Source organism: Haliotis asinina, chromosome 11 (genome assembly GCF_037392515.1).
Source record: "Haliotis asinina isolate JCU_RB_2024 chromosome 11, JCU_Hal_asi_v2, whole genome shotgun sequence".
Lineage (NCBI taxonomy): Eukaryota > Metazoa > Mollusca > Gastropoda > Lepetellida > Haliotidae > Haliotis > Haliotis asinina.
In genome coordinates this window covers 10,830,567-10,850,983 of record NC_090290.1, presented here as the reverse complement: position 1 = coordinate 10,850,983, position 20,417 = coordinate 10,830,567, and the positions used below count along the sequence as shown (strand labels likewise).

At 41.6% G+C, this 20,417-nt stretch overlaps 29 non-coding genes across 29 annotated transcripts; 11 read left to right on the top strand and 18 right to left on the bottom strand.

Moving 5' to 3' along the window:
- Positions 1-2,623: 2,623 nt before the first annotated feature.
- Trnal-uaa (transfer RNA leucine (anticodon UAA)) lies at positions 2,624-2,706 on the bottom strand. Its single transcript has one exon. It is a non-coding gene; the product is annotated as a tRNA-Leu (tRNA).
- Positions 2,707-3,381: 675 nt separating this feature from the next.
- Trnar-acg (transfer RNA arginine (anticodon ACG)) lies at positions 3,382-3,454 on the top strand. The gene has a single exon. It is a non-coding gene; the product is annotated as a tRNA-Arg (tRNA).
- A 185-nt stretch (positions 3,455-3,639) lies between these two features.
- Trnal-uaa (transfer RNA leucine (anticodon UAA)) lies at positions 3,640-3,722 on the bottom strand. Its single transcript has one exon. It is a non-coding gene; the product is annotated as a tRNA-Leu (tRNA).
- Positions 3,723-4,655: 933 nt separating this feature from the next.
- Trnal-uaa (transfer RNA leucine (anticodon UAA)) lies at positions 4,656-4,738 on the bottom strand. Its single transcript has one exon. It is a non-coding gene; the product is annotated as a tRNA-Leu (tRNA).
- Positions 4,739-5,671: 933 nt separating this feature from the next.
- Trnal-uaa (transfer RNA leucine (anticodon UAA)) lies at positions 5,672-5,754 on the bottom strand. Its single transcript has one exon. It is a non-coding gene; the product is annotated as a tRNA-Leu (tRNA).
- Positions 5,755-6,429: 675 nt separating this feature from the next.
- Positions 6,430-6,502, top strand: Trnar-acg (transfer RNA arginine (anticodon ACG)). The gene has a single exon. It is a non-coding gene; the product is annotated as a tRNA-Arg (tRNA).
- Positions 6,503-6,687: 185 nt separating this feature from the next.
- Trnal-uaa (transfer RNA leucine (anticodon UAA)) lies at positions 6,688-6,770 on the bottom strand. Its single transcript has one exon. It is a non-coding gene; the product is annotated as a tRNA-Leu (tRNA).
- Positions 6,771-7,703: 933 nt separating this feature from the next.
- On the bottom strand, positions 7,704-7,786 carry Trnal-uaa (transfer RNA leucine (anticodon UAA)). Its single transcript has one exon. It is a non-coding gene; the product is annotated as a tRNA-Leu (tRNA).
- Positions 7,787-8,719: 933 nt separating this feature from the next.
- Trnal-uaa (transfer RNA leucine (anticodon UAA)) lies at positions 8,720-8,802 on the bottom strand. The gene has a single exon. It is a non-coding gene; the product is annotated as a tRNA-Leu (tRNA).
- A 675-nt stretch (positions 8,803-9,477) lies between these two features.
- On the top strand, positions 9,478-9,550 carry Trnar-acg (transfer RNA arginine (anticodon ACG)). Its single transcript has one exon. It is a non-coding gene; the product is annotated as a tRNA-Arg (tRNA).
- Positions 9,551-9,735: 185 nt separating this feature from the next.
- Trnal-uaa (transfer RNA leucine (anticodon UAA)) lies at positions 9,736-9,818 on the bottom strand. The gene has a single exon. It is a non-coding gene; the product is annotated as a tRNA-Leu (tRNA).
- A 675-nt stretch (positions 9,819-10,493) lies between these two features.
- Trnar-acg (transfer RNA arginine (anticodon ACG)) lies at positions 10,494-10,566 on the top strand. The gene has a single exon. It is a non-coding gene; the product is annotated as a tRNA-Arg (tRNA).
- A 185-nt stretch (positions 10,567-10,751) lies between these two features.
- Positions 10,752-10,834, bottom strand: Trnal-uaa (transfer RNA leucine (anticodon UAA)). Its single transcript has one exon. It is a non-coding gene; the product is annotated as a tRNA-Leu (tRNA).
- A 675-nt stretch (positions 10,835-11,509) lies between these two features.
- Positions 11,510-11,582, top strand: Trnar-acg (transfer RNA arginine (anticodon ACG)). The gene has a single exon. It is a non-coding gene; the product is annotated as a tRNA-Arg (tRNA).
- A 185-nt stretch (positions 11,583-11,767) lies between these two features.
- Positions 11,768-11,850, bottom strand: Trnal-uaa (transfer RNA leucine (anticodon UAA)). Its single transcript has one exon. It is a non-coding gene; the product is annotated as a tRNA-Leu (tRNA).
- A 675-nt stretch (positions 11,851-12,525) lies between these two features.
- Trnar-acg (transfer RNA arginine (anticodon ACG)) lies at positions 12,526-12,598 on the top strand. The gene has a single exon. It is a non-coding gene; the product is annotated as a tRNA-Arg (tRNA).
- Positions 12,599-12,783: 185 nt separating this feature from the next.
- Positions 12,784-12,866, bottom strand: Trnal-uaa (transfer RNA leucine (anticodon UAA)). The gene has a single exon. It is a non-coding gene; the product is annotated as a tRNA-Leu (tRNA).
- Positions 12,867-13,541: 675 nt separating this feature from the next.
- Positions 13,542-13,614, top strand: Trnar-acg (transfer RNA arginine (anticodon ACG)). Its single transcript has one exon. It is a non-coding gene; the product is annotated as a tRNA-Arg (tRNA).
- A 185-nt stretch (positions 13,615-13,799) lies between these two features.
- Positions 13,800-13,882, bottom strand: Trnal-uaa (transfer RNA leucine (anticodon UAA)). The gene has a single exon. It is a non-coding gene; the product is annotated as a tRNA-Leu (tRNA).
- A 675-nt stretch (positions 13,883-14,557) lies between these two features.
- Positions 14,558-14,630, top strand: Trnar-acg (transfer RNA arginine (anticodon ACG)). Its single transcript has one exon. It is a non-coding gene; the product is annotated as a tRNA-Arg (tRNA).
- A 185-nt stretch (positions 14,631-14,815) lies between these two features.
- Trnal-uaa (transfer RNA leucine (anticodon UAA)) lies at positions 14,816-14,898 on the bottom strand. Its single transcript has one exon. It is a non-coding gene; the product is annotated as a tRNA-Leu (tRNA).
- Positions 14,899-15,831: 933 nt separating this feature from the next.
- Trnal-uaa (transfer RNA leucine (anticodon UAA)) lies at positions 15,832-15,914 on the bottom strand. Its single transcript has one exon. It is a non-coding gene; the product is annotated as a tRNA-Leu (tRNA).
- A 675-nt stretch (positions 15,915-16,589) lies between these two features.
- On the top strand, positions 16,590-16,662 carry Trnar-acg (transfer RNA arginine (anticodon ACG)). The gene has a single exon. It is a non-coding gene; the product is annotated as a tRNA-Arg (tRNA).
- A 185-nt stretch (positions 16,663-16,847) lies between these two features.
- Positions 16,848-16,930, bottom strand: Trnal-uaa (transfer RNA leucine (anticodon UAA)). The gene has a single exon. It is a non-coding gene; the product is annotated as a tRNA-Leu (tRNA).
- Positions 16,931-17,863: 933 nt separating this feature from the next.
- Positions 17,864-17,946, bottom strand: Trnal-uaa (transfer RNA leucine (anticodon UAA)). Its single transcript has one exon. It is a non-coding gene; the product is annotated as a tRNA-Leu (tRNA).
- A 675-nt stretch (positions 17,947-18,621) lies between these two features.
- Positions 18,622-18,694, top strand: Trnar-acg (transfer RNA arginine (anticodon ACG)). Its single transcript has one exon. It is a non-coding gene; the product is annotated as a tRNA-Arg (tRNA).
- Positions 18,695-18,879: 185 nt separating this feature from the next.
- On the bottom strand, positions 18,880-18,962 carry Trnal-uaa (transfer RNA leucine (anticodon UAA)). Its single transcript has one exon. It is a non-coding gene; the product is annotated as a tRNA-Leu (tRNA).
- Positions 18,963-19,637: 675 nt separating this feature from the next.
- Positions 19,638-19,710, top strand: Trnar-acg (transfer RNA arginine (anticodon ACG)). The gene has a single exon. It is a non-coding gene; the product is annotated as a tRNA-Arg (tRNA).
- A 185-nt stretch (positions 19,711-19,895) lies between these two features.
- Trnal-uaa (transfer RNA leucine (anticodon UAA)) lies at positions 19,896-19,978 on the bottom strand. Its single transcript has one exon. It is a non-coding gene; the product is annotated as a tRNA-Leu (tRNA).
- Positions 19,979-20,417: the final 439 nt, after the last annotated feature.

The window sequence follows — 20,417 nt, the reverse complement described above, 5'->3', positions numbered from 1 at the left end:
TTGTCAGTAATCATAATGATGACTCCTATCTCATTAAAATAGATCAAGAAAAAGCCTTTGATAGGGTATCGCACCAATATTTATTTCAAATTCTTAGGAAATTTAACTTTGGAGATTTTTTCATTTCATGGATTAAGATCCTATATACTGATATAAAGAGTTCTGTGAAATGCAATGGTCATTTGACACCATACTTCACTTTAACTCGTGGAGTTAGGCAGCGGGATCCAATGAGCTCTATGCTATATGTGTTGGTGTCAGAGCCACTGAATTTAATAATAAAAAACAATCCTGATATTCATGGAATTAACATCAGTAATGATATTAATTCTTTGATATACCAACATACTGATGACACAACAGTTACTGTCTCAGATGTTAACTCTGTCCTTGAAACATTTAGTACAGTTAACTTCTATTGTGAGGCAACGGGTGCAAAAATCAATATTGAAAAATCGGAAATTTTGTTATTGGGTAAAACAAGGTTTAGAGATTTTTCAATCAACATTCCGGTTAAAGTGAAAAGAGATTGTATAGAAGTATTGGGCATTTATTTCGGCATCGACAAAGCGATGTGTGAAACTTTAAACTGGAGGAAGAAAATAGACAAAATACAAGCACTGTTAAATTCATGGCTGCGTAGACAGTTAACCTTACAAGGCAGAGCCATTGTTATTAATATCCTTATGAGCTCTCGTTTGTGGTATATGTTCACTGTACTACCTGTTCCATATTGGGTGGAGAATAAATTTACACAAATGTTTAGAGACTTTTTATGGCATAACAAACCTGCCAAAATAGCACACGGTACATGCATTGGTGTTTGTTTAGATGGAGGTCTTAATATACCAGATTTACGTTTAAAAAAATATGCTTTAAGGCTGAAATTACTGAGAGCCTATGTCCATTGTCAGCTCAGTTGTATTTGGAAACAAACATTTGTATATTTTATGTCACATCTTCTGAAAATGAACTTAGGAATTGATGCTTTAAGCCTTGAATATGATAAAGCCTATTTACAGAATATAAGTCCATTTTATGCAGAGGTACTAGCTGCATGGAATGAATTGAATGAAGGAAAAAGACCATTACTTAAAAAGGTAGATGATATCATGAATCAGCCAATATTTAAGAATCCATTGATTACATTCAATGGAAAAACTCTTATGTTTCAGTCATTTATTTCAAGTGGAATTATTTGCATCAAGCATATTTGTTTTGAATTTATTCCAAAATTCATGTCTGGACACATTATTGTTAATATAATCCATGACACCTTACCTGAGATGGATGTAAGTACCATACAACAATGTTATGCCATTATTTTATTAGCGCTTCCGTCAGAGTGGAAAAAGATCATTTTGTCAGAGGTTGCCACTAACTCCCCATCAAGAGACATAACATGCACTGTTCAAAACCAGGATCTGTCTGTTGATTTATTCACAACAAAATTTTGTTATGAAGTTCTCAGGAAAAAACATTTCAAGGAACCAGTAGCTATCGCTTGGTGGAATCAGCTTGCACTGGATATTAATTGGAAAGATATTTGGATGAATGTATGGGAAAAAGATAAATCAACAGACTCCATACAGTTAGATTTTAAAATTGCACATAATATTGTTTTCACATATGATAAACTTCTAAAAATTGGACTGTCAAACACTGATGTTTGTCCAGTGTGTCACACACAAACAGAAGACATTTACATCTGTTCGTCTTCTGCAAGGAGTTATCGCCCTTGCAAGACCTCATCATTGAAATGTTGACAGATGTGTGCCAGGACACAGGCTTTAGTTTTGGACAGTTATCTATCTGGTTATTGTTTGGGTTCTTACCAGAAAAGAAGTTGTCGTCTAAAGCATTCATGGACATTGTATTCTCAATTTATCGTCTAGCTGTATTTAAAAGGAGGGTGATATTGAGCCAAAACATGATTTCATTTCACATGAAGGCATTTTTCAAATCATTGATAAGACGTCATTTTAGCCTGTTGTGCTTTAAATATTCCAAAGCAAATCAATCACACATTTTCATTCAAAAATATGTCATGAGCAATACATTCATATCGTTGGATGGAAATGAGATTGTTCTACACTCACCGTTAGATTAGAATATTACATAATGCTTTATAAATACAGAGGTACTCAGATTAGCTACATTAAATATATTATACATTTATTCGGGTATATTTCTTCATTGTAACCTATAAAAAACTTCTGAACATTTCTATGAAAATATACTTCCTCTCTTTTCAATTGAAATGTTAGGCACTGCCACCCCAAATCTGTGATACATATTTTATTTATGAGGTGGCAGTGTAAGCACTGTCTGCGACTGTAATTCTACAATTTTGTGAATAAATATTTTAACGAAAAAAACAAAAAAAACGCGTCTGACTACGGATCAGAAGATTCCAGGTTCGAATCCTGGCACGCTCGGAATATTCTTTTTGACATTTTGGTTTTGAAAATAAGTAAAATACTAAGAACATAACGAGGACGATTTTGACAATAGCAGTGTCCGATTTTTTCTCCATTACAAATTGTAAAGTGGATCACTTCAATGAGAAAAAGAGGTGAAGTGAACATTTCCGCTCAATAATCACACCTAAAAATAGTGAGGTTAGCACGGGTGGGGTTCGAACCCACGCGGACATACGTCCATTGGATCTTAAGTCCAACGCCTTGACCACTCGGCCACCGTGCTCATGCCTTACAAAGTGGAAAGGTAGATCTGAGTGTCGGGTAATTGCAAATGCCTAGATATACGCCCTTCAGTCAAAACTATGTCAGTCTTAACATGTAACTTACACATTTCCAAGCCATTTCTCCAAGTACCATGTTGTCCTCGATCTCCTTTGTACCCTACTCTGACTGCAACCTAGAACCACACTTTGTGCTACTGACAGCTGCTCGTATAAAATACTATATTTGTAAGCCAACTGTTAGCATTCTTGATATGTGCATGTTCAACTTCAAGTGCCCTGCCTTACGTTTGGAGCAAGTGGCTGTCGTTTTCTTTTCTTAGATTCCTTTGGAATCCTCCCATCCTTGGTCCTGTAATGTGCTTCTTTGCTGTAGAGTGGCTTTGTTCATAACGTTTGTAATGTGACGGCAGTTCCTTGGTAAATAAGAAGTCCCAGTGATAAAGCAAAGAGCCGTTTGACAAGCCATAAGACGTCCAACTACTTAAGACGATTCCAAGGTGGAATCCTGTCACACTCAAAGCAGTCTTTTGTTTGTTTTGTCATGGAATGTCATCGTCTAGATGAAATGACTTTTGTCAATGCAAACATGTTTGGGCAACATTTAGCACTTGCAGCCGTGCAACAATGAAAGGAAATGAGAGATCAGACATTGTATTGTAGCCTGGGCTTTCAGTGGGCGTGTGGCGCAACGGATAACGCGTCTGACTACGAATCAGAAGATTCCAGATTCGAATCCTGGCACGCTCGGAATATTCTTTTTGACATTTTGGTTTTGAAAATAAGTAAAATACTAAGGATATAACGAGGACGATTTTGACAATAGCAGTGTCCGATTTTTTCTCCATTACAAATTGTAAAGTGGATCATTTCAATGAGAAAAAGAGGTGAAGTGAACATTTCCGCTCAATAATCACACCTAAAAATAGTGAGGTTAGCACGGGTGGGGTTCGAACCCACGCGGACATACGTCCATTGGATCTTAAGTCCAACGCCTAAACCACTCGGCCACCGTGCTCATGCCTTACAAAGTGGAAAGGTAGAGCTGAGTGTCGGGTAATTGCAAATGCCTAGATATACGCCCTTCAGCCAAAACTATGTCAGTCTTAACATGTAACTTACACATTTCCAAGCCATTTCTCCAAGTACCATGTTGTCCTCGATCTCCTTTGTACCCTACTCTGACTGCAACCTAGAACCACACTTTGTGCTACTGACAGCTGCTCGTATAAAATACTATATTTGTAAGCCAACTGTTAGCATTCTTGATATGTGCATGTTCAACTTCAAGTGCCCTGCCTTACGTTTGGAGCAAGTGGCTGTCGTTTTCTTTTCTTAGATTCCTTTGGAATCCTCCCATCCTTGGTCCTGTAATGTGCTTCTTTGCTGTAGAGTGGCTTTGTTCATAACGTTTGTAATGTGACGGCAGTTCCTTGGTAAATAAGAAGTCCCAGTGATAAAGCAAAGAGCCGTTTGACAAGCCATAAGACGTCCAACTACTTAAGACGATTCCAAGGTGGAATCCTGTCACACTCAAAGCAGTCTTTTGTTTGTTTTGTCATGGAATGTCATCGTCTAGATGAAATGACGTCGGTCAATGCAAACATGTTTGGGCAACATTTAGCACTTGCAGCCGTGCAACAATGAAAGGAAATGAGAGATCAGACATTGTATTGTAGCCTGGGCTTTCAGTGGGCGTGTGGCGCAACGGATAACGCGTCTGACTACGGATCAGAAGATTCCAGATTCGAATCCTGGCACTCTAGAAATACTCTTTTTGACATTTTGGTTTTGAAAATAAGTAAAATACTAAGGATATAACGAGGACGATTTTGACAATAGCAGTGTCCGATTTTTTCTCCATTACAAATTGTAAAGTGGATCATTTCAATGAGAAAAAGAGGTGAAGTGAACATTTCCGCTCAATAATCACACCTAAAAATAGTGAGGTTAGCACGGGTGGGGTTCGAACCCACGCGGACATACGTCCATTGGATCTTACGTCCAACGCCTTAACCACTCGGCCACCGTGCTCATGCCTTACAAAGTGGAAAGGTAGAGCTGAGTGTCGGGTAATTGCAAATGCCTAGATATACGCCCTTCAGCCAAAACTATGTCAGTCTTAACATGTAACTTACACATTTCCAAGCCATTTCTCCAAGTACCATGTTGTCCTCGATCTCCTTTGTACCCTACTCTGACTGCAACCTAGAACCACACTTTGTGCTACTGACATCAGCTCGTATAAAATACTATATTTGTAAGCCAACTGTCAGCATTCTTGATATGTGCATGTTCAACTTCAAGTGCCCTGCCTTACGTTTGGAGCAAGTGGCTGTCGTTTTCTTTTCTTAGATTCCTTTGGAATCCTCCCGTCCTTGGTCCTGTAATGTGCTTCTTTGCTGTAGAGTGGCTTTGTTCATAACGTTTGTAATGTGACGGCAGTTCCTTGGTAAATAAGAAGTCCCAGTGATAAAGCAAAGAGCCGTTTGACAAGCCATAAGACGTCCAACTACTTAAGACGATTCCAATGTGGAATCCTGTCACACTCAAAGCAGTCTTTTGTTTGTTTTGTCATGGAATGCCATCGTCTAGATGAAATGACGTCGGTCAATGCAAACATGTTTGGGCAACATTTAGCACTTGCAACCGTGCAACAATGAAAGGAAATGAGAGATCAGACATTGTATTGTAGCCTGGGCTTTCAGTGGGCGTGTGGCGCAACGGATAACGCGTCTGACTACGGATCAGAAGATTCCAGATTCGAATCCTGGCACTCTAGAAATACTCTTTTTGACATTTTGGTTTTGAAAATAAGTAAAATACTAAGGATATAACGAGGACGATTTTAACAATAGCAGTGTCCGATTTTTTCTCCATTACAAATTGTAAAGTGGATCATTTCAATGAGAAAAAGAGGTGAAGTGAACATTTCCGCTCAATAATCACACCTAAAAATAGTGAGGTTAGCACGGGTGGGGTTCGAACCCACGCGGACATACGTCCATTGGATCTTAAGTCCAACGCCTTAACCACTCGGCCACCGTGCTCATGCCTTACAAAGTGGAAAGGTAGAGCTGAGTGTCGGGTAATTGCAAATGCCTAGATATACGCCCTTCAGCCAAAACTATGTCAGTCTTAACATGTAACTTACACATTTCCAAGCCATTTCTCCAAGTACCATGTTGTCCTCGATCTCCTTTGTACCCTACTCTGACTGCAACCTAGAACCACACTTTGTGCTACTGACAGCTGCTCGTATAAAATACTATATTTGTAAGCCAACTGTTAGCATTCTTGATATGTGCATGTTCAACTTCAAGTGCCCTGCCTTACGTTTGGAGCAAGTGGCTGTCGTTTTCTTTTCTTAGATTCCTTTGGAATCCTCCCATCCTTGGTCCTGTAATGTGCTTCTTTGCTGTAGAGTGGCTTTGTTCATAACGTTTGTAATGTGACGGCAGTTCCTTGGTAAATAAGAAGTCCCAGTGATAAAGCAAAGAGCCGTTTGACAAGCCATAAGACGTCCAACTACTTAAGACGATTCCAATGTGGAATCCTGTCACACTCAAAGCAGTCTTTTGTTTGTTTTGTCATAGAATGTCATCGTCTAGATGAAATGACGTCGGTCAATGCAAACATGTTTGGGCAACATTTAGCACTTGCAACCGTGCAACAATGAAAGGAAATGAGAGATCAGACATTGTATTGTAGCCTGGGCTTTCAGTGGGCGTGTGGCGCAACGGATAACGCGTCTGACTACGGATCAGAAGATTCCAGATTCGAATCCTGGCACGCTCGAAATATTCTTTTTGACATTTTGGTTTTGAAAATAAGTAAATAACTAAGGATATAACGAGGACGATTTTGACAATAGCAGTGTCCGATTTTTTCTCCATTACAAATTGTAAAGTGGATCATTTCAATGAGAAAAAGAGGTGAAGTGAACATTTCCGCTCAATAATCACACCTAAAAATAGTGAGGTTAGCACGGGTGGGGTTCGAACCCACGCGGACATACATCCATTGGATCTTAAGTCCAACGCCTTAACCACTCGGCCACCGTGCTCATGCCTTACAAAGTGGAAAGGTAGAGCTGAGTGTCGGGTAATTGCAAATGCCTAGATATACGCCCTTCAGCCAAAACTATGTCAGTCTTAACATGTAACTTACACATTTCCAAGCCATTTCTCCAAGTACCATGTTGTCCTCGATCTCCTTTGTACCCTACTCTGACTGCAACCTAGAACCACACTTTGTGCTACTGACAGCTGCTCGTATAAAATACTATATTTGTAAGCCAACTGTTAGCATTCTTGATATGTGCATGTTCAACTTCAAGTGCCCTGCCTTACGTTTGGAGCAAGTGGCTGTCGTTTTCTTTTCTTAGATTCCTTTGGAATCCTCCCATCCTTGGTCCTGTAATGTGCTTCTTTGCTGTAGAGTGGCTTTGTTCATAACGTTTGTAATGTGACGGCAGTTCCTTGGTAAATAAGAAGTCCCAGTGATAAAGCAAAGAGCCGTTTGACAAGCCATAAGACGTCCAACTACTTAAGACGATTCCAAGGTGGAATCCTGTCACACTCAAAGCAGTCTTTTGTTTGTTTTGTCATGGAATGTCATCGTCTAGATGAAATGACGTCGGTCAATGCAAACATGTTTGGGCAACATTTAGCACTTGCAACCGTGCAACAATGAAAGGAAATGAGAGATCAGACATTGTATTGTAGCCTGGGCTTTCAGTGGGCGTGTGGCGCAACGGATAACGCGTCTGACTACGGATCAGAAGATTCCAGGTTCGAATCCTGGCACTCTAGAAATACTCTTTTTGACATTTTGGTTTTGAAAATAAGTAAAATACTAAGGATATAACGAGGACGATTTTGACAATAGCAGTGTCCGATTTTTTCTCCATTACAAATTGTAAAGTGGATCATTTCAATGAGAAAAAGAGGTGAAGTGAACATTTCCGCTCAATAATCACACCTAAAAATAGCGAGGTTAGCACGGGTGGGGTTCGAACCAACGCGGACATACGTCCATTGGATCTTACGTCCAACGCCTTAACCACTCGGCCACCGTGCTCATGCCTTACAAAGTGGAAAGGTAGAGCTGAGTGTCGGGTAATTGCAAATGCCTAGATATACGCCCTTCAGCCAAAACTATGTCAGTCTTAACATGTAACTTACACATTTCCAAGCCATTTCTCCAAGTACCATGTTGTCCTCGATCTCCTTTGTACCCTACTCTGACTGCAACCTAGAACCACACTTTGTGCTACTGACATCAGCTCGTATAAAATACTATATTTGTAAGCCAACTGTCACCATTCTTGATATGTGCATGTTCAACTTCAAGTGCCCTGCCTTACGTTTGGAGCAAGTGGCTGTCGTTTTCTTTTCTTAGATTCCTTTGGAATCCTCCCATCCTTGGTCCTGTAATGTGCTTCTTTGCTGTAGAGTGGCTTTGTTCATAACGTTTGTAATGTGACGGCAGTTCCTTGGTAAATAAGAAGTCCCAGTGATAAAGCAAAGAGCCGTTTGACAAGCCATAAGACGTCCAACTACTTAAGACGATTCCAAGGTGGAATCCTGTCACACTCAAAGCAGTCTTTTGTTTGTTTTGTCATGGAATGTCATCGTCTAGATGAAATGACGTCGGTCAATGCAAACATGTTTGGGCAACATTTAGCACTTGCAACCGTGCAACAATGAAAGGAAATGAGAGATCAGACATTGTATTGTAGCCTGGGCTTTCAGTGGGCGTGTGGCGCAACGGATAACGCGTCTGACTACGGATCAGAAGATTCCAGGTTCGAATCCTGGCACTCTAGAAATACTCTTTTTGACATTTTGGTTTTGAAAATAAGTAAAATACTAAGGATATAACGAGGACGATTTTGACAATAGCAGTGTCCGATTTTTTCTCCATTACAAATTGTAAAGTGGATCATTTCAATGAGAAAAAGAGGTGAAGTGAACATTTCCGCTCAATAATCACACCTAAAAATAGTGAGGTTAGCACGGGTGGGGTTCGAACCCACGCGGACATACGTCCATTGGATCTTAAGTCCAACGCCTTAACCACTCGGCCACCGTGCTCATGCCTTACAAAGTGGAAAGGTAGAGCTGAGTGTCGGGTAATTGCAAATGCCTAGATATACGCCCTTCAGCCAAAACTATGTCAGTCTTAACATGTAACTTACACATTTCCAAGCCATTTCTCCAAGTACCATGTTGTCCTCGATCTCCTTTGTACCCTACTCTGACTGCAACCTAGAACCACACTTTGTGCTACTGACAGCTGCTCGTATAAAATACTATATTTGTAAGCCAACTCTCACCATTCTTGATATGTGCATGTTCAACTTCAAGTGCCCTGCCTTACGTTTGGAGCAAGTGGCTGTCGTTTTCTTTTCTTAGATTCCTTTGGAATCCTCCCATCCTTGGTCCTGTAATGTGCTTCTTTGCTGTAGAGTGGCTTTGTTCATAACGTTTGTAATGTGACGGCAGTTCCTTGGTAAATAAGAAGTCCCAGTGATAAAGCAAAGAGCCGTTTGACAAGCCATAAGACGTCCAACTACTTAAGACGATTCCAAGGTGGAATCCTGTCACACTCAAAGCAGTCTTTTGTTTGTTTTGTCATGGAATGTCATCGTCTAGATGAAATGACGTCGGTCAATGCAAACATGTTTGGGCAACATTTAGCACTTGCAGCCGTGCAACAATGAAAGGAAATGAGAGATCAGACATTGTATTGTAGCCTGGGCTTTCAGTGGGCGTGTGGCGCAACGGATAACGCGTCTGACTACGGATCAGAAGATTCCAGATTCGAATCCTGGCACGCTCGAAATATTCTTTTTGACATTTCGGTTTTGAAAATAAGTAAAATACTAAGGATATAACGAGGACGATTTTGACAATAGCAGTGTCCGATTTTTTCTCCATTACAAATTGTAAAGTGGATCATTTCAATGAGAAAAAGAGGTGAAGTGAACATTTCCGCTCAATAATCACACCTAAAAATAGTGAGGTTAGCACGGGTGGGGTTCGAACCCACGCGGACATACATCCATTGGATCTTAAGTCCAACGCCTTAACCACTCGGCCACCGTGCTCATGCCTTACAAAGTGGAAAGGTAGAGCTGAGTGTCGGGTAATTGCAAATGCCTAGATATACGCCCTTCAGCCAAAACTATGTCAGTCTTAACATGTAACTTACACATTTCCAAGCCATTTCTCCAAGTACCATGTTGTCCTCGATCTTCTTTGTACCCTACTCTGACTGCAACCTAGAACCACACTTTGTGCTACTGACATCAGCTCGTATAAAATACTATATTTGTAAGCCAACTGTCAGCATTCTTGATATGTGCATGTTCAACTTCAAGTGCCCTGCCTTACGTTTGGAGCAAGTGGCTGTCGTTTTCTTTTCTTAGATTCCTTTGGAATCCTCCCGTCCTTGGTCCTGTAATGTGCTTCTTTGCTGTAGAGTGGCTTTGTTCATAACGTTTGTAATGTGACGGCAGTTCCTTGGTAAATAAGAAGTCCCAGTGATAAAGCAAAGAGCCGTTTGACAAGCCATAAGACGTCCAACTACTTAAGACGATTCCAAGGTGGAATCCTGTCACACTCAAAGCAGTCTTTTGTTTGTTTTGTCATGGAATGTCATCGTCTAGATGAAATGACGTCGGTCAATGCAAACATGTTTGGGCAACATTTAGCACTTGCAGCCGTGCAACAATGAAAGGAAATGAGAGATCAGACATTGTATTGTAGCCTGGGCTTTCAGTGGGCGTGTGGCGCAACGGATAACGCGTCTGACTACGGATCAGAAGATTCCAGATTCGAATCCTGGCACGCTCGAAATATTCTTTTTGACATTTTGGTTTTGAAAATAAGTAAAATACTAAGGATATAACGAGGACGATTTTGACAATAGCAGTGTCCGATTTTTTCTCCATTACAAATTGTAAAGTGGATCATTTCAATGAGAAAAAGAGGTGAAGTGAACATTTCCGCTCAATAATCACACCTAAAAATAGTGAGGTTAGCACGGGTGGGGTTCGAACCCACGCGGACATACGTCCATTGGATCTTAAGTCCAACGCCTCAACCACTCGGCCACCGTGCTCATGCCTTACAAAGTGGAAAGGTAGAGCTGAGTGTCGGGTAATTGCAAATGCCTAGATATACGCCCTTCAGCCAAAACTATGTCAGTCTTAACATGTAACTTACACATTTCCAAGCCATTTCTCCAAGTACCATGTTGTCCTCGATCTCCTTTGTACCCTACTCTGACTGCAACCTAGAACCACACTTTGTGCTACTGACAGCTGCTCGTATAAAATACTATATTTGTAAGCCAACTGTCAGCATTCTTGATATGTGCATGTTCAACTTCAAGTGCCCTGCCTTACGTTTGGAGCAAGTGGCTGTCGTTTTCTTTTCTTAGATTCCTTTGGAATCCTCCCATCCTTGGTCCTGTAATGTGCTTCTTTGCTGTAGAGTGGCTTTGTTCATAACGTTTGTAATGTGACGGCAGTTCCTTGGTAAATAAGAAGTCCCAGTGATAAAGCAAAGAGCCGTTTGACAAGCCATAAGACGTCCAACTACTTAAGACGATTCCAAGGTGGAATCCTGTCACACTCAAAGCAGTCTTTTGTTTGTTTTGTCATGGAATGTCATCGTCTAGATGAAATGACGTCGGTCAATGCAAACATGTTTGGGCAACATTTAGCACTTGCAGCCGTGCAACAATGAAAGGAAATGAGAGATCAGACATTGTATTGTAGCCTGGGCTTTCAGTGGGCGTGTGGCGCAACGGATAACGCGTCTGACTACGGATCAGAAGATTCCAGATTCGAATCCTGGCACGCTCGAAATATTCTTTTTGACATTTCGGTTTTGAAAATAAGTAAAATACTAAGGATATAACGAGGACGATTTTGACAATAGCAGTGTCCGATTTTTTCTCCATTACAAATTGTAAAGTGGATCATTTCAATGAGAAAAAGAGGTGAAGTGAACATTTCCGCTCAATAATCACACCTAAAAATAGTGAGGTTAGCACGGGTGGGGTTCGAACCCACGCGGACATACGTCCATTGGATCTTAAGTCCAACGCCTTAACCACTCGGCCACCGTGCTCATGCCTTACAAAGTGGAAAGGTAGAGCTGAGTGTCGGGTAATTGCAAATGCCTAGATATACGCCCTTCAGCCAAAACTATGTCAGTCTTAACATGTAACTTACACATTTCCAAGCCATTTCTCCAAGTACCATGTTGTCCTCGATCTCCTTTGTACCCTACTCTGACTGCAACCTAGAACCACACTTTGTGCTACTGACATCAGCTCGTATAAAATACTATATTTGTAAGCCAACTGTCAGCATTCTTGATATGTGCATGTTCAACTTCAAGTGCCCTGCCTTACGTTTGGAGCAAGTGGCTGTCGTTTTCTTTTCTTAGATTCCTTTGGAATCCTCCCGTCCTTGGTCCTGTAATGTGCTTCTTTGCTGTAGAGTGGCTTTGTTCATAACGTTTGTAATGTGACGGCAGTTCCTTGGTAAATAAGAAGTCCCAGTGATAAAGCAAAGAGCCGTTTGACAAGCCATAAGACGTCCAACTACTTAAGACGATTCCAAGGTGGAATCCTGTCACACTCAAAGCAGTCTTTTGTTTGTTTTGTCATGGAATGTCATCGTCTAGATGAAATGACGTCGGTCAATGCAAACATGTTTGGGCAACATTTAGCACTTGCAGCCGTGCAACAATGAAAGGAAATGAGAGATCAGACATTGTATTGTAGCCTGGGCTTTCAGTGGGCGTGTGGCGCAACGGATAACGCGTCTGACTACGGATCAGAAGATTCCAGATTCGAATCCTGGCACGCTCGAAATACTCTTTTTGACATTTCGGTTTTGAAAATAAGTAAAATACTAAGGATATAACGAGGACGATTTTGACAATAGCAGTGTCCGATTTTTTCTCCATTACAAATTGTAAAGTGGATCATTTCAATGAGAAAAAGAGGTGAAGTGAACATTTCCGCTCAATAATCACACCTAAAAATAGTGAGGTTAGCACGGGTGGGGTTCGAACCCACGCGGACATACGTCCATTGGATCTTAAGTCCAACGCCTTAACCACTCGGCCACCGTGCTCATGCCTTACAAAGTGGAAAGGTAGAGCTGAGTGTCGGGTAATTGCAAATGCCTAGATATACGCCCTTCAGCCAAAACTATGTCAGTCTTAACATGTAACTTACACATTTCCAAGCCATTTCTCCAAGTACCATGTTGTCCTCGATCTCCTTTGTACCCTACTCTGACTGCAACCTAGAACCACACTTTGTGCTACTGACAGCTGCTCGTATAAAATACTATATTTGTAAGCCAACTGTTAGCATTCTTGATATGTGCATGTTCAACTTCAAGTGCCCTGCCTTACGTTTGGAGCAAGTGGCTGTCGTTTTCTTTTCTTAGATTCCTTTGGAATCCTCCCATCCTTGGTCCTGTAATGTGCTTCTTTGCTGTAGAGTGGCTTTGTTCATAACGTTTGTAATGTGACGGCAGTTCCTTGGTAAATAAGAAGTCCCAGTGATAAAGCAAAGAGCCGTTTGACAAGCCATAAGACGTCCAACTACTTAAGACGATTCCAAGGTGGAATCCTGTCACACTCAAAGCAGTCTTTTGTTTGTTTTGTCATGGAATGTCATCGTCTAGATGAAATGACTTTTGTCAATGCAAACATGTTTGGGCAACATTTAGCACTTGCAGCCGTGCAACAATGAAAGGAAATGAGAGATCAGACATTGTATTGTAGCCTGGACTTTCAGTGGGCGTGTGGCGCAACGGATAACGCGTCTGACTACGGATCAGAAGATTCCAGATTCGAATCCTGGCACGCTCGAAATATTCTTTTTGACATTTCGGTTTTGAAAATAAGTAAAATACTAAGGATATAACGAGGACGATTTTGACAATAGCAGTGTCCGATTTTTTCTCCATTACAAATTGTAAAGTGGATCATTTCAATGAGAAAAAGAGGTGAAGTGAACATTTCCGCTCAATAATCACACCTAAAAATAGTGAGGTTAGCACGGGTTGGGTTCGAACCCACGCGGACATACGTCCATTGGATCTTAAGTCCAACGCCTTAACCACTCGGCCACCGTGCTCATGCCTTACAAAGTGGAAAGGTAGAGCTGAGTGTCGGGTAATTGCAAATGCCTAGATATACGCCCTTCAGCCAAAACTATGTCAGTCTTAACATGTAACTTACACATTTCCAAGCCATTTCTCCAAGTACCATGTTGTCCTCGATCTCCTTTGTACCCTACTCTGACTGCAACCTAGAACCACACTTTGTGCTACTGACATCAGCTCGTATAAAATACTATATTTGTAAGCCAACTGTCAGCATTCTTGATATGTGCATGTTCAACTTCAAGTGCCCTGCCTTACGTTTGGAGCAAGTGGCTGTCGTTTTCTTTTCTTAGATTCCTTTGGAATCCTCCCATCCTTGGTCCTGTAATGTGCTTCTTTGCTGTAGAGTGGCTTTGTTCATAACGTTTGTAATGTGACGGCAGTTCCTTGGTAAATAAGAAGTCCCAGTGATAAAGCAAAGAGCCGTTTGACAAGCCATAAGACGTCCAACTACTTAAGACGATTCCAAGGTGGAATCCTGTCACACTCAAAGCAGTCTTTTGTTTGTTTTGTCATGGAATGTCATCGTCTAGATGAAATGACGTCGGTCAATGCAAACATGTTTGGGCAACATTTAGCACTTGCAGCCGTGCAACAATGAAAGGAAATGAGAGATCAGACATTGTATTGTAGCCTGGGCTTTCAGTGGGCGTGTGGCGCAACGGATAACGCGTCTGACTACGGATCAGAAGATTCCAGATTCGAATCCTGGCACGCTCGAAATATTCTTTTTGACATTTCGGTTTTGAAAATAAGTAAAATACTAAGGATATAACGAGGACGATTTTGACAATAGCAGTGTCCGATTTTTTCTCCATTACAAATTGTAAAGTGGATCATTTCAATGAGAAAAAGAGGTGAAGTGAACATTTCCGCTCAATAATCACACCTAAAAATAGTGAGGTTAGCACGGGTGGGGTTCGAACCCACGCGGACATACGTCCATTGGATCTTAAGTCCAACGCCTTAACCACTCGGCCACCGTGCTCATGCCTTACAAAGTGGAAAGGTAGAGCTGAGTGTCGGGTAATTGCAAATGCCTAGATATACGCCCTTCAGCCAAAACTATGTCAGTCTTAACATGTAACTTACACATTTCCAAGCCATTTCTCCAAGTACCATGTTGTCCTCGATCTCCTTTGTACCCTACTCTGACTGCAACCTAGAACCACACTTTGTGCTACTGACAGCTGCTCGTATAAAATACTATATTTGTAAGCCAACTGTTAGCATTCTTGATATGTGCATGTTCAACTTCAAGTGCCCTGCCTTACGTTTGGAGCAAGTGGCTGTCGTTTTCTTTTCTTAGATTCCTTTGGAATCCTCCCATCCTTGGTCCTGTAATGTGCTTCTTTGCTGTAGAGTGGCTTTGTTCATAACGTTTGTAATGTGACGGCAGTTCCTTGGTAAATAAGAAGTCCCAGTGATAAAGCAAAGAGCCGTTTGACAAGCCATAAGACGTCCAACTACTTAAGACGATTCCAAGGTGGAATCCTGTCACACTCAAAGCAGTCTTTTGTTTGTTTTGTCATGGAATGTCATCGTCTAGATGAAATGACGTCGGTCAATGCAAACATGTTTGGGCAACATTTAGCACTTGCAACCGTGCAACAATGAAAGGAAATGAGAGATCAGACATTGTATTGTAGCCTGGGCTTTCAGTGGGCGTGTGGCGCAACGGAAAACGCGTCTGACTACGGATCAGAAGATTCCAGGTTCGAATCCTTGCACTCTAGAAATACTCTTTTTGACATTTTGGTTTTGAAAATAAGTAAAATACTAAGGATATAACGAGGACGATTTTGACAATAGCAGTGTCCGATTTTTTCTCCATTACAAATTGTAAAGTGGATCATTTCAATGAGAAAAAGAGGTGAAGTGAACATTTCCGCTCAATAATCACACCTAAAAATAGTGAGGTTAGCACGGGTGGGGTTCGAACCCACGCGGACATACGTCCATTGGATCTTACGTCCAACGCCTTAACCACTCGGCCACCGTGCTCATGCCTTACAAAGTGGAAAGGTAGAGCTGAGTGTCGGGTAATTGCAAATGCCTAGATATACGCCCTTCAGCCAAAACTATGTCAGTCTTAACATGTAACTTACACATTTCCAAGCCATTTCTCCAAGTACCATGTTGTCCTCGATCTCCTTTGTACCCTACTCTGACTGCAACCTAGAACCACACTTTGTGCTACTGACATCAGCTCGTATAAGATACTATATTTGTAAGCCAACTGTCAGCATTCTTGATATGTGCATGTTCAACTTCAAGTGCCCTGCCTTACGTTCGGAGCAAGTGGCTGTCGTTTTCTTTTCTTAGATTCCTTTGGAATCCTCCCGTCCTTGGTCCTGTAATGTGCCTCTTTGCTGTAGAGTGGCTTTGTTCATAACGTTTGTAATGTGACGGCAGTTCCTTGGTAAATAAGAAGTCCCAGTGATAAAGCAAAGAGCCGTTTGACAAGCCATAAGACGTCCAACTACTTAAGACGATTCCAAGGTGGAATCCTGTCACACTCAAAGCAGTCTTTTGTTTGTTTTGTCATGGAATGTCATCGTCTAGATGAAATGACTTTTGTCAATGCAAACATGTTTGGGCAACATTTAGCACTTGCAGCCGTGCAACAATGAAAGGAAATGAGAGATCAGACATTGTATTGTAGCCTGGGCTTTCAGTGGGCGTGTGGCGCAACGGATAACGCGTCTGACTACGGATCAGAAGATTCCAGATTCGAATCCTGGCACGCTCGAAGTATTCTTTTTGACATTTTGGTTTTGAAAATAAGTAAAATACTAAGGATATAACGAGGACGATTTTGACAATAGCAGTGTCCGATTTTTTCTCCATTACAAATTGTAAAGTGGATCATTTCAATGAGAAAAAGAGGTGAAGTGAACATTTCCGCTCAATAATCACACCTAAAAATAGTGAGGTTAGCACGGGTGGGGTTCGAACCCACGCGGACATACGTCCATTGGATCTTAAGTCCAACGCCTCAACCACTCGGCCACCGTGCTCATGCCTTACAAAGTGGAAAGATAGAGCTGAGTGTCGGGTAATTGCAAATGCCTAGATATACGCCCTTCAGCCAAAACTATGTCAGTCTTAACATGTAACTTACACATTTCCAAGCCATTTCTCCAAGTACCATGTTGTCCTCGATCTCCTTTGTACCCTACTCTGACTGCAACCTAGAACCACACTTTGTGCTACTGACAGCTGCTCGTATAAAATACTATATTTGTAAGCCAACTGTTAGCATTCTTGATATGTGCATGTTCAACTTCAAGTGCCCTGCCTTACGTTTGGAGCAAGTGGCTGTCGTTTTCTTTTCTTAGATTCCTTTGGAATCCTCCCATTCTTGGTCCTGTAATGTGCTTCTTTGCTGTAGAGTGGCTTTGTTCATAACGTTTGTAATGTGACGGCAGTTCCTTGGTAAATAAGAAGTCCCAGTGATAAAGCAAAGAGCCGTTTGACAAGCCATAAGACGTCCAACTACTTAAGACGATTCCAAGGTGGAATCCTGTCACACTCAAAGCAGTCTTTTGTTTGTTTTGTCATGGAATGTCATCGTCTAGATGAAATGACGTCGGTCAATGCAAACATGTTTGGGCAACATTTAGTACTTGCAGCCGTGCAACAATGAAAGGAAATGAGAGATCAGACATTGTATTGTAGCCTGGGCTTTCAGTGGGCGTGTGGCGCAACGGATAACGCGTCTGACTACGGATCAGAAGATTCCAGATTCGAATCCTGGCACGATCGAAGTATTCTTTTTGACATTTTGGTTTTGAAAATAAGTAAAATACTAAGGATATAACGAGGACGATTTTGACAATAGCAGTGTCCGATTTTTTCTCCATTACAAATTGTAAAGTGGATCATTTCAATGAGAAAAAGAGGTGAAGTGAACATTTCCGCTCAATAATCACACCTAAAAATAGTGAGGTTAGCACGGGTGGGGTTCGAACCCACGCGGACATACGTCCATTGGATCTTAAGTCCAACGCCTTAACCACTCGGCCACCGTGCTCATGCCTTACAAAGTGGAAAGGTAGAGCTGAGTGTCGGGTAATTGCAAATGCCTAGATATACGCCCTTCAGCCAAAACTATGTCAGTCTTAACATGTAACTTACACATTTCCAAGCCATTTCTCCAAGTACCATGTTGTCCTCGATCTCCTTTGTACCCTACTTTGACTGCAACCTAGAACCACACTTTGTGCTACTGACAGCTGCTCGTATAAAATACTATATTTGTAAGCCAACTGTTAGCATTCTTGATATGTGCATGTTCAACTTCAAGTGCCCTGCCTTACGTTTGGAGCAAGTGGCTGTCGTTTTCTTTTCTTAGATTCCTTTGGAATCCTCCCATCCTTGGTCCTGTAATGTGCTTCTTTGCTGTAGAGTGGCTTTGTTCATAACGTTTGTAATGTGACGGCAGTTCCTTGGTAAATAAGAAGTCCCAGTGATAAAGCAAAGAGCCGTTTGACAAGCCATAAGACGTCCAACTACTTAAGACGATTCCAAGGTGGAATCCTGTCACACTCAAAGCAGTCTTTTGTTTGTTTTGTCATGGAATGTCATCGTCTAGATGAAATGACTTTTGTCAATGCAAACATGTTTGGGCAACATTTAGCACTTGCAGCCGTGCAACAATGAAAGGAAATGAGAGATCAGACATTGTACTGTAGCCTGGGCTTTCAGTGGGCGTGTGGCGCAACGGATAACGCGTCTGACTACGGATCAGAAGATTCCAGGTTCGAATCCTGGCACGCTCGAAGTATTCTTTTTGACATTTTGGTTTTGAAAATAAGTAAAATACTAAGGATATAACGAGGACGATTTTGACAATAGCAGTGTCCGATTTTTTCTCCATTACAAATTGTAAAGTGGATCATTTCAATGAGAAAAAGAGGTGAAGTGAACATTTCCGCTCAATAATCACACCTAAAAATAGTGAGGTTAGCACGGGTGGGGTTCGAACCCACGCGGACATACGTCCATTGGATCTTAAGTCCAACGCCTTAACCACTCGGCCACCGTGCTCATGCCTTACAAAGTGGAAAGGTAGAGCTGAGTGTCGGGTAATTGCAAATGCCTAGATATACGCCCTTCAGCCAAAACTATGTCAGTCTTAACATGTAACTTACACATTTCCAAGCCATTTCTCCAAGTACCATGTTGTCCTCGATCTCCTTTGTACCCTACTCTGACTGCAACCTAGAACCACACTTTGTGCTACTGACAGCTGCTCGTATAAAATACTATATTTGTAAGCCAACTGTTAGCATTCTTGATATGTGCATGTTCAACTTCAAGTGCCCTGCCTTACGTTTGGAGCAAGTGGCTGTCGTTTTCTTTTCTTAGATTCCTTTGGAATCCTCCCATCCTTGGTCCTGTAATGTGCTTCTTTGCTGTAGAGTGGCTTTGTTCATAACGTTTGTAATGTGACGGCAGTTCCTTGGTAAATAAGAAGTCCCAGTGATAAAGCAAAGAGCCGTTTGACAAGCCATAAGACGTCCAACTACTTAAGACGATTCCAAGGTGGAATCCTGTCACACTCAAAGCAGTCTTTTGTTTGTTTTGTCATGGAATGTCATCGTCTAGATGAAATGACGTCGGTCAATGCAAACATGTTTGGGCAACATTTAGCACTTGCAGCCGTGCAACAATGAAAGGAAATGAGAGATCAGACATTGTACTGTAGCCTGGGCTTTCAGTGGGCGTGTGGCGCAACGGATAACGCGTCTGACTACGGATCAGAAGATTCCAGATTCGAATCCTGGCACGCTCGGAATATTCTTTTTGACATTTTGGTTTTGAAAATAAGTAAAATACTAAGGATATAACGAGGACGATTTTGACAATAGCAGTGTCCGATTTTTTCTCCATTACAAATTGTAAAGTGGATCATTTCAATGAGAAAAAGAGGTGAAGTGAACATTTCCGCTCAATAATCACACCTAAAAATAGTGAGGTTAGCACGGGTGGGGTTCGAACCCACGCGGACATACGTCCATTGGATCTTAAGTCCAACGCCTTAACCACTCGGCCACCGTGCTCATGCCTTACAAAGTGGAAAGGTAGAGTTGAGTGTCGGGTAATTGCAAATGCCTAGATATACGCCCTTCAGCCAAAACTATGTCAGTCTTAACATGTAACTTACACATTTCCAAGCCATTTCTCCAAGTACCATGTTGTCCTCGATCTCCTTTGTACCCTACTCTGACTGCAACCTAGAACCACACTTTGTGCTACTGACAGCTGCTCGTATAAAATACTATATTTGTAAGCCAACTGTTAGCATTCTTGATATGTGCATGTTCAACTTCAAGTGCCCTGCCTTACGTTTGGAGCAAGTGGCTGTCGTTTTCTTTTCTTCAATTCCTTTGGAATCCTCCCATCCTTGGTCCTGTAATGTGCCTCTTTGCTGTAGAGTGGCTTTGTTCATAACGTTTGTTATGTGACGGCAGTTCCTTGGTAAATAAGAAGTCCCAGTGA